We start from the raw sequence: 10178 nt of genomic DNA on the forward strand, positions 1-10178 counted from the left end.
TTTGGGTTCGTCGAGCTAGGCCGTGGAATCATTGAGCGAGCGAGCCAGGGAGAGAGTGTTCTTCGTGGGCACCCTAGAGTTCGAACCTCTCAAGGGTTTGACGGAACCCGTAATCCGACATTTGGCTTGCCAGGTAGGGGTGCGTTGAAGCCCCTCTTCCATCAATCGACCCGCCGACACCCCGCGGTTCCGATGTGTGATGATCCAAGGACTCACGCTGACCATTGGGCTGCTTGGCCCGTCTGGGCGGCGCCTTCCGCTCAAGAAGATCTCAACTCCACACTTCAGGCGGCCCGCACACCGCCGAAAACTGCCGGGCGAAGCGGCACGGATCAGCACCCTCCATCCCCGTGCCACAGCGCACGCACTCCACCATGAGATCTTCAGGCTACGCTGCGGCAATGGCACCACACACCCGACGGGAGCAGCCGAACATGCGGGCCGTGCTCATCGTGGCGTGGGAGCTGCTGCGATGCAGGCTGGCGGAGAGCGGCCATGATGCACTGCTAGAGCACGTCGATGAGCTGCTGGACGCTACCTCTAGAGGTACGCCGCCTTTTTGCTCCTTGCCCATGCCGCAGGTCCTGGCAGAAGCGCGCGCGAGGACCCGGCCAGCTCGTGCGCCGCCTGGAGTGCTAGGGGGACCCGATAACGCCAGCATATACCCTGGCACACCCCGTCCTGCCGTGACGGCGCCGGCGCCAGGGCGAACAAGCGCTAGCGGTCCACCGCGAGGACGCGCTGGAGCGCCACCCAGCGGCCACTAGGGCCAGGCACCACGGCTGGTGGCACAAGGCGCGGGGCACTCAAGCGACGGCTCCGGCTGGGCGACCGAGAACGCCTACGTGCCCTACATGGTGAACCTGGAGTACAAGCCGGGGGAAGGCCCGAACCCGTTACCCAAGCTAGGATGGGAGGGCGGAACGCCCGAAGTGGGGGCCTTCCAAGAGTCGCTCGGAGGCTTTGCCGACCCCTTCAGCGACGATGATGGCGGGGTACAGCCAACATCTCGGGAGCAAGTTTACGCTAACCATGGGCTGCAGGTGAACCAAACTGCGGCAACAGTCGGAGACCCCAGGGAGGTGGCTCTGCCCCTGGTGGGAGTAGTGCACTAGGGGTTGCGCGGGAGGGGCCTGGAGCCAGGGCTTCCCTGGCGCCGCATGAAGCAAGGCGCTGCACTGAGGTAGGTCTTCTGCCGGGGGAGGCGCCGGCGAGCCCTTCCCACTAGCATTTTTTTCCACCCACCACCCACTTCGTAGCCACTGTTGAAGACCTCCGCCCCGAACACACCAATGGTGTGGACAACAATAAGGGGCAGGGCCAGAGCTTCCTACTCGCTCGACACGGGGTGACAACTTCATGATATGACATGTGTATGATAGACACACCTTACGACGCTCTCAACGATGACAAAGAGGATCCGGTCGAGAATAAACCGCCTGGTACATAGCCCGGACACCGGCGCTCTAGGTCACATCGCCCAAGAGAAAACACTGCCAGCACCAGAGAGGACGATACTCCGGACAACAAAGACCATGTTGAGGTAGAATCCGAGCAAGAGGAACAGGAAGGCGGGCAAGAGAGCTCTGATGAACATACCACATATGGGGACTCGGAGGACATCAATTATCTCCCACTCTCCGAGGAGGAGGAGACCCTTGGCAACGAGGATTTTGTCATACCCAAAGAACCTCTCGAGCAGGAGTGCTTCAAACGCCGGCTTATAGCCATGGCAAGGAGCCTAAGAAAGAAGTAGCTGCAGCTTCAAGCAAACCAAGATTTGCTCAATGATAGATGGACCGAGGTCCTGGCCGCCAAAGAATACGACCTTAGCAGCCCAGTCGAAAGCCACCCTAAGAATAGGTGGCTTCCTCAATACGATGGCAGAGCGATGGAACCAATACCACCATCGAACAATGCGGTGGGCTGACCACAGTTCGGTCCAGACAAAGCAGCAGCCCAAGCAGAGCACTATACCAACCCATCTGACTCAGGGGAATACCCGCGATATCAACCAAGACACAGAGGGTAGAGCAGGGCACACAAGATCGGTGTATAGATCACAAAGATATACCCCGACCGACGATGATGGTCGCTTATTCGGACGCTATAAAGCCAACCATACCCGGTTCGAGCACCATAAACGGAGCCCGCCGGAGGTGCTTCATAGTGTGGCCCAACATAGAGGAGCCGCACACCCTCTCTGCTTCACTAACGATGTAATGGAGCACGAATTTCCAGACGGGTTTAAACCCATCAACATCGAATCATACAATGGAACAACAGATCCCGCGGTATGGATCGAGGACTACCTCCTCCATATTCACATGGCCCGTGGAGACGACCTCCATGCCATTAAATACCTACCTCTCAAGCTTAAAGGGCCAGCTCGATACTGGCTAAACAATTTGCTAAAAAAATTCCATTGGCAACTGGGAAGATTTGGAAGACGCCTTTCAAGACAACTTCTAGGGAACATATGTCCGGCCATTATACGCCGATGACTTAAGTCACATTGTCTAGGAGCCCGACGAGTCAGCCAGGGAGCTCTGGACCAGGTTCTTAGTCAAAAAGAACCAAATTGTCGACTGCCCGGATGCAAAAGCCCTTGCGGCCTTCAGACATAGCGTCCGGGATGAATGGCTAGCACGTCACCTCGGCCAGGAAGGACCCAAAACCATGGCAGCCCTTGCCGCTCTAATGACCCGCTTCTGCAAGGGAGAGGACAACTGGCTTGCTCGTAAAAGCAACGATGCCAGCGGCCCAGGCACTTCCGAAATCCGAGATGGCAACGGAAAGCCACGATGCACTGAACACAATAGTCACAGTAATATACGCGACACAGCGGTGAACACCGGATCTCACAATCCGAAGCTCGGTCAAGCATGGACCATCCACCCTTGACAAAATATTGGACCGACCTTGTCAGATTCACGGTCACCCCGATAGGCTAGCCAATCATACCAACCGAAACTGTTGGGTCTTCAAGCAGGCAGGCAATCTTAACATTGACCACAAGGGAAGGAGGCCACCAGGCGATAAATACAATGGATCAGCTCTGCGGATACACATCGGCATACCCTGTCAGGGGCTCGACATGGAAACGAATGAGCAGCCAGTAGAAGTCCGAACAGCTCTATAGTGTACTTCGGCATCGCAAGTTTGGCCTTATATGCATCAGCTCCGAATAATTGTCTTGGATCAATAGTTGGGTTGCCCGGCTCCTGTGTTTGCTACCCTACGTTCTGCTCTATCGGCTAGGGTAGTAAAGGGAGAACTACTTCGAATGTGCCCTGTCCTAGATCGGATGAGCACCTCGGTAGAGAAAGCCGAAAACTGACAGTCATGATGCGGCGAGATCTGGTCAACCACTTGACGACTTATTGGAATCTTTAGCGATTCTCCGGGTAACACGAGGGATCTTTTTCAGATCACATATGCAAGGCACCACACGCCGCATACACACCAGGGGCTATGTCGTAGCCCCACCATAAAACTCCTATGGTTAAGTGAAAGTGCTAACACATTATAGTCCGATTGCCTGGTTCACCGCATTATCACCTCCTTCATGGACCAAGACGTTGGATAAAGAGTGATTAAATGTTTTTCCGAACACCCTCGTACTTCCTATGAGGGTGCTGAAGCCGACGACTGGAAAACTTTCAGATTATATTAAAACGACTGCACGGGAGGAATTCAAGCTCTTCGAGCAAAACATAAATAGATTAACTATAAAGTTGTCTATTACAATCATCATACACCTCACTCAAACATTATGTTTTTCGAGCATTGACCCTTTATCAAGCGGGCGGCCTCCAGGACATCTTCAAAATAACTCTCTGGTTCCGGACGGTCCCTGCATTTAGGCGGACCCTTCGTGGCGACGTCGATGGCCCTCATCTTTCCCCAGAATGTCTTGACTCAGGCAAGGGTCATCCGTGCACCTTCAATGCATGTCAATCGCTTCACAGCATCAATTCGCGGCACCACGTCGACCAGCTTCTGCACCAAGCCGAAATAGCTACTCGGCACAGGCTCGGTTGGCCACGGCCGGATTATAACATCCTTCATGGCAGCGCTAGATACCCTATGAAGTTCGGCCCATTGGGACATCTGTTCATTGAGCAGCAGCGGGCGCACCGATCTGTGACCAAGAAGCTTCTCCGTTGCATATCCAGCTCGCGCTTGGTAATACCGTGCTGCATCGGAAGAACTCTTCGGCAAGTCCAAATACTCGTCTGGAGAACTCCACACTTGGTTCAGCTGAGCATAGTCCGGGTCGCCGAACTTAGTCTGCAGCAGAAAAGGCTTTCCAGCCACTATCTCTTTCGCCTGCCGAAGCTCCTCACGGAGTGCTCTAGACTCTGATCGCGCTTCTCTTGCCTACTATTGGGCCTTGTCCAGTTTAGTCGTTAAGGCTTTATTCTCCTTCTCAAGTAATTCGTAGTGGCCAGTAGCATTCTCCAAAGTGAGTGTCATCATGGATACCTTCTCATCGCCCTGGCATCGTGCAGCTTGTTCAGCTTTTGGTCCAACCGATGCCTCTTCAGCAGCAGCATCACTAAGCCGGGCCCGCTACTTGGCCCGGACTAGCTTCGCCTGAAGAGCCTCCATGGCGGCAACACCATATGTGTTTCATGCGCATTTCATATAAAGCACTTTCCCGCGTCAAGCACACTGGTGTAAAGAATGCTCGAAATACATACCTTGCGAGTCATCAAGACGTGTGTTGATCAATGCAAGGTCATCCTCCGCAATATCCAGCTTTTGCTACAGTTTGGCCACTTCCGTATTCCGGGCAGCCACAGGAGGGGAAGCAGCCTGTATTTCAAATTAAACCAAGGTTAATATCTGAGCATATCTCTTTGATCCTCCAATCGCTTCCTTTGGAAGACAATCCGAGTCTCAGGGGCTACTTCATAACAACAGGTGCATTCTGTCAATAAAATTCAATTGACAAAACTACATCACAAACCTCAAAACCTCTTAGAAGGCTCGTAAAGGCCTCGTTCAATCCACTCTTCGCGGATAGAACCCTTTTGACCACTGTAGCCATCAAGGTATGGTGCTCTTCTGAAATGGATGCTCGACCTAGCGAGCCCGTCAGCATGTCCGACGCTCCTGGGTCTTCGGAAACCGCCGCCGGAGTACGACATTCCTGTGAAGGAACCCGCTTACTTGCCTCCAGAATCGTCTCTGGCTGTAAACCGAACGGTTCGGGGATGCCAGTCTTGATCCCGGAACCCCGAGTAACAGAGGCACCGCCTTCGGGAAGCACCTTCTTTGCTTCCTGCACTACTTGGTGTTCAGGAGGAGCCAGTCAGGATGATACCTCGGTATCATGTCCCCTAATGGGCGATGTGGCCAGAGAAGGCGTGTCACTCTCCATCATCTCCGGAAGAAGATCTCCCGAGGAGGAGGACGATTGAGAAGCACCAGGCGTTAACCTGCATGGACGAACATATATCAACTGATTACTTCACTAATAGGAAAAGAATGAGGTGCGTTTAAAGTACCCCACCCTCGCTTACGGTCTGCCTCGAGGTTCGTCCTCATCATCAAACTCTACGGCAGCCTCGCTCACCCGGCCTAAGTCGCTCGACGACGTCGTTTTTCCTCTCTTGGAAAGATTCCCCTCGTGATCTTCGGGGCGACCCTCTTCTTGCCCTAGAGGGCCCCCTCTGCACTCTTGCCCTTGGGCAAAAGGATTTCGGTTCCCCCGAACATAGCCACCTAGTACGATGTTGGGATCACCATTCTCGTCAGCAGGTCGGTCGCAGGGCCTGCGGGAAGAGGCGCCGGACACCAGATTAGCACCGCTTTCTTTATCCAGTCCTGTACAGGGACAGATCGTTCAGTATTTTGTTAAGAGATGTCTAAATGTTAGGTTCTCGGATATTGAATACTTACCGGAGTGTTCGGATGATTGCAGTCAAGGCCAACATCTTTGGTGGTGTTCGGCCATTGCTCTCGTTCCCCGAAATATAATACCCACATTCCTTCATTCATAGTGCCTAAGAAGTGATGTAGAGTCCGCCGCCCTTCTGGGTTAAACTCCCACATACGAAGAGGCCGCCGCTGACTTGGCAGGATCCGGCGGACTAGCATTATTTGAACGACGCTCACAAGATCAATGCCCTTCTCGGTGAGGCTCTGGATGCGACCTTGCAGAGTTTGCACTCCATTGATGGATCCCCAGTCCAATCCCTTATTGACCAATGAAGCGAGCTGAATTGGAGGGCCGGGCCGAAACGTAGGTGTGGCCGCCCACTTGGGGCCCCGCGGCTCGTTGATATAAAACCACCCCTGCTGCCATATGTCGAAAGAGTTGGCGAAAGATCCTTCGGGCCAAACCGCGCCGGCCATCTTGCCTATTATGATGCTGCCGCACTCTGCCTGCTCCTCCTTTGCCACCTGCGGCCTCACATCAAAGGTCTTGAGCCACAAACCAATGTGCGGAGGAGTCTAGAGTAAGGCATCACACGTGATGATAAATGTCGAGATGAGGAGAACAGAGTCCGGGGCCAGATCATGAAAATCTAGAGCGTAGTAAAACATGAGCCCCCGGACGAAGGGGTTAAGCGCGAACCCTAGCCCATGAAGGAAGTGGGATACAAATACTAGCCTCTCGCTAGATCTAGGGGTCGGTATGACTTGCCCTTTCTGATACGTCTCCAACGTATCTATAATTTTTTATTGTTCCATGATATTATATTATCAACCTTGGATGTTTTATATGCATTTATATGCTATTTTATATGATTTTTGGGACTAACCTATTAACCTAGAGCCCAGTGCCAGTTTCTGTTTTTCCTTGTTTTAGAGTATCACGGAAAAGGAAAATCAAACGGAGTTCAATTGACCTGAAACTTCACGGGACTTATTTTTGGACCAGAAGAAGCCCACGGAGTACCGAAGATGGACCAGGAGAGTCCCGGGCTGCCCACGAGGGTGGGGGGCGCGCCCACCCTCCCTGGGCGCGCCCCCCTGCCTCGTGGATAGCTCGGAGATCCACCGACGTACTTCTTCCTCCTATATATATATCCATATACCCTAAAAACTTTGGGGACGAGAATAGATCGGGAGTTCCACCACCAGAAGCCTTCGTAGGCACCGAAAACCAATCTAGACCCGTTCCGGCACCCTGCCGGAGGGGGAATCCCTCTCCGGTGGCCATCTTCATCATCCCGGCGCTCTCCATGACGAGGAGGGAGTAGTTCTCCCTCGGGGCTGAGGGTATGTACCAGTAGCGATGTGTTTGATCTCTCTCTCTCGTGTTCTTGAGTCGGCACAATCTTGATGTATCGCGAGCTTTGCTATTATAGTTGGAGCTTATGATATTTCCCCCCTCTACTCTCTTGTAATGGATTCAGTTTTCCCTTTGTAGTTATCTTATAGGATTGAGTCTTTAAGGATTTGAGAACACTTGATGTATGTCTTCCGTGGGATACCCGTGGTGACAATGGGGTATTCTATTCATCCACTTGATGTATGTTTTGGTGATCAACTTGCGGGTTCCGCCCATGAACCTATGCATAGGGGTTGGCACATGTTTTCTTCTTGACTCTCCGGTAGAAACTGTGAGCCACTCTTTGAAGTTCTTTGTGTTGGTTTGAATAGATGAATCTGAGATTGTGTGATGCATATCGCATAATCATACCCACGGATACTTGAGGTGACATTGGAGTATCTAGGTGACATTAGGGTTTTGGTTGATTTGTGTCTTAAGGTGTTATTCTAGTATGAACTCTAGGATAGATTGAACAGAAAGAATATCTTCATGTTATTTTACTACGGACTCTTGAATAGATCGATCAGAAAGGATAACTTTGAGGTGGTTTCGAACCCTACCATAATCTCTTCATTTGTTCTCCGCTATTAGTTACTTTGGAGTGACTCTTTGTTGCATGTTGAGGGATAGTTATATGATCCAATTATGTTATTATTGTTGAGAGAACTTGCACTAGTGAAAGTATGAACCCTAGGCCTTGTTTCCTAGCATTGCAATACCGTTTACGCTCACTTTTATCATTAGTTACCTTGCTGTTTTTATATTTTCAGATTACAAAAACCAATATCTACCATCCATATTGCACTTGTATCACCATCTCTTCGCCGAACTAGTGCACCTATACAATTTACCATTGTATTGGGTGTGTTGGGGACACAAGAGACTCTTTGATATTTGGTTGTAGGGTTGCTTGAGAGAGACCATCTTCATTCTATGCCTCCTACGGATTGATAAACCTTAGGTCATCCACTTGAGGGAAATTTGCTATTGTCGTACAAACCTCTGCATTTGGAGGCCCAACAACGTCTACAAGAAGAAAGTTGTGTAGTAGACATCAATTTCCGGGGTCAGATACCTCGCTAGGCGGAGCTTCGCAATATCCTCCTCTATGACAGAAGAAGCCACCCACCGGCCCTGATGGTTGGATCCGAACATGATAGGGCTGGTGGCGATTGGAACTCGAGGGTTGGAACTTGGAGTGGCTGGGATTGAGGAAGGAGCAAGCGCAAGGGGAGAGGATGAGACTGGGTCTCTATATAAAGGACCCGAATACTGGGTGTCTCCCCTGGGGTCTCTAAACTTACCTATCACCAAGGAGTTGTACCCAGGGGACAGTTAAGTTACCCACGCCCGCATTAATGAAAATCCCGTAAATAAAGGGACACAATCCCTGCCTTGACGGGACGTGCCAGTAAAACCGCGCCCCAAGATGTGTGGCGGCTCACTAGCCGACGGTTGGAAACAGTAACCGGGCGGGCATGATATGATGTCGCGAACAGTTATCAACAAGGTTGGGCTCAAGAGATATTATATTCTCTGCAATTATATATACAGGTCCGGATATACTTACCTCATCTGAAGACTATTCTGGAGTTCGGAAGGAGGGAACCCGCGTTGCAATGCCAAAGACAAATCTGCGTGCCGGACTCCTCGTCATTGAAGCCAGGTTCAGGGGCTACTGAGGGAGTCCTGGACTGAGGGGTCCTCGGGCGTCCGGCCTGTTATCCATGGGCCGGACTAATGGGCTGTGAAGACATAAAGGCCGAAGACTACACCGTGTCCGGATTAGACTCTACTTAGCGTGGAAGGAAAGGCTGGCGACCAAAGATTCCTTCTTATGTAACTGACTCCATGTAAACCCTAGATTCCCTCAGTGTCTATATAAACCAAGGGGGATAGTCCGGAAAGGACACCACATATACTCATTACCATATTCATAGGCTAGACTTCTAGGGTTTAGCCATTACGATCTCGTGGTAGATCAACTCCTGTGATACTCATATTCATCAAGATCAATCAAGTAGGAAGTAGGGTATTACCTCCATAGAGAGGGCCCGAACCTAGGTAAACATCGTGTCCCCCGTCTCTTGTTACCATCGATCCTAGACACACCGTTCGGGACCCCCTACCCAAGATCCGCCGGTTTTGACACCAACAGGTGGCACAGGGCGGGGCCCTCGACTGGCGATATGAATCAAGGCTCACGCCTATGAAGGTATCCGCTTGTGACACTCTCACGTAATAATGTGTGGGGCTGTACATGCCCCGGAGTCTCCGGAGTGCCGCCCTCGGGCCTCGGGGGCTCCCGCCCATGTCCTAGTGGAAGCACCATGCTCCGCGCTGGCCATCGACACTGTCCCCCAATGACTATGATCACAGCCAGCAAAAGCACTTTGCTCTGCGCTGGTGGGAAGACAATAAGACTAGCTAGGTGCCGGATGCGACCATTTACTTTCATCTCATTTCCGTAACTCGATTTGCTACCCTTTCGGATTGAACTTGAAGTCTTTTTTGTTGTCAAGCATGGGGGAGTCTTCTCTTGTTCATGTCAATTTCTTACATTTTGGTTGCATGCTTTATTTCAAGGCTCGTGCCTGCTACCCCTTCCCTTGCGAGAGCCTCGTGAGCGGGGGCTAGGCGTGGTACGCGCACGTCGACCGTGCTCGGGCAAGCCCAGGTGGCGACAAACCCCCTAGGATTAAGAGTACAATCACCACAGGACCACCATGCGCACACCTTGCCATAGTCTGGCATTTGCTCCTCGTGAGTCTCTCTCGGGTGGATCAGCAGGCTCCTAGGGAGATCTAAAATTTCGTGAGCCCCTAAAGGGATCCCCTCAGGAGAAGGGCACATCAGTAACTTCAAAGCCCACTCAAGGCCTGTTGGG

Source organism: Triticum dicoccoides, chromosome 6A, assembly GCF_002162155.2.
Source record: "Triticum dicoccoides isolate Atlit2015 ecotype Zavitan chromosome 6A, WEW_v2.0, whole genome shotgun sequence".
Classification (NCBI taxonomy): Eukaryota; Viridiplantae; Streptophyta; class Magnoliopsida; order Poales; family Poaceae; genus Triticum; species Triticum dicoccoides.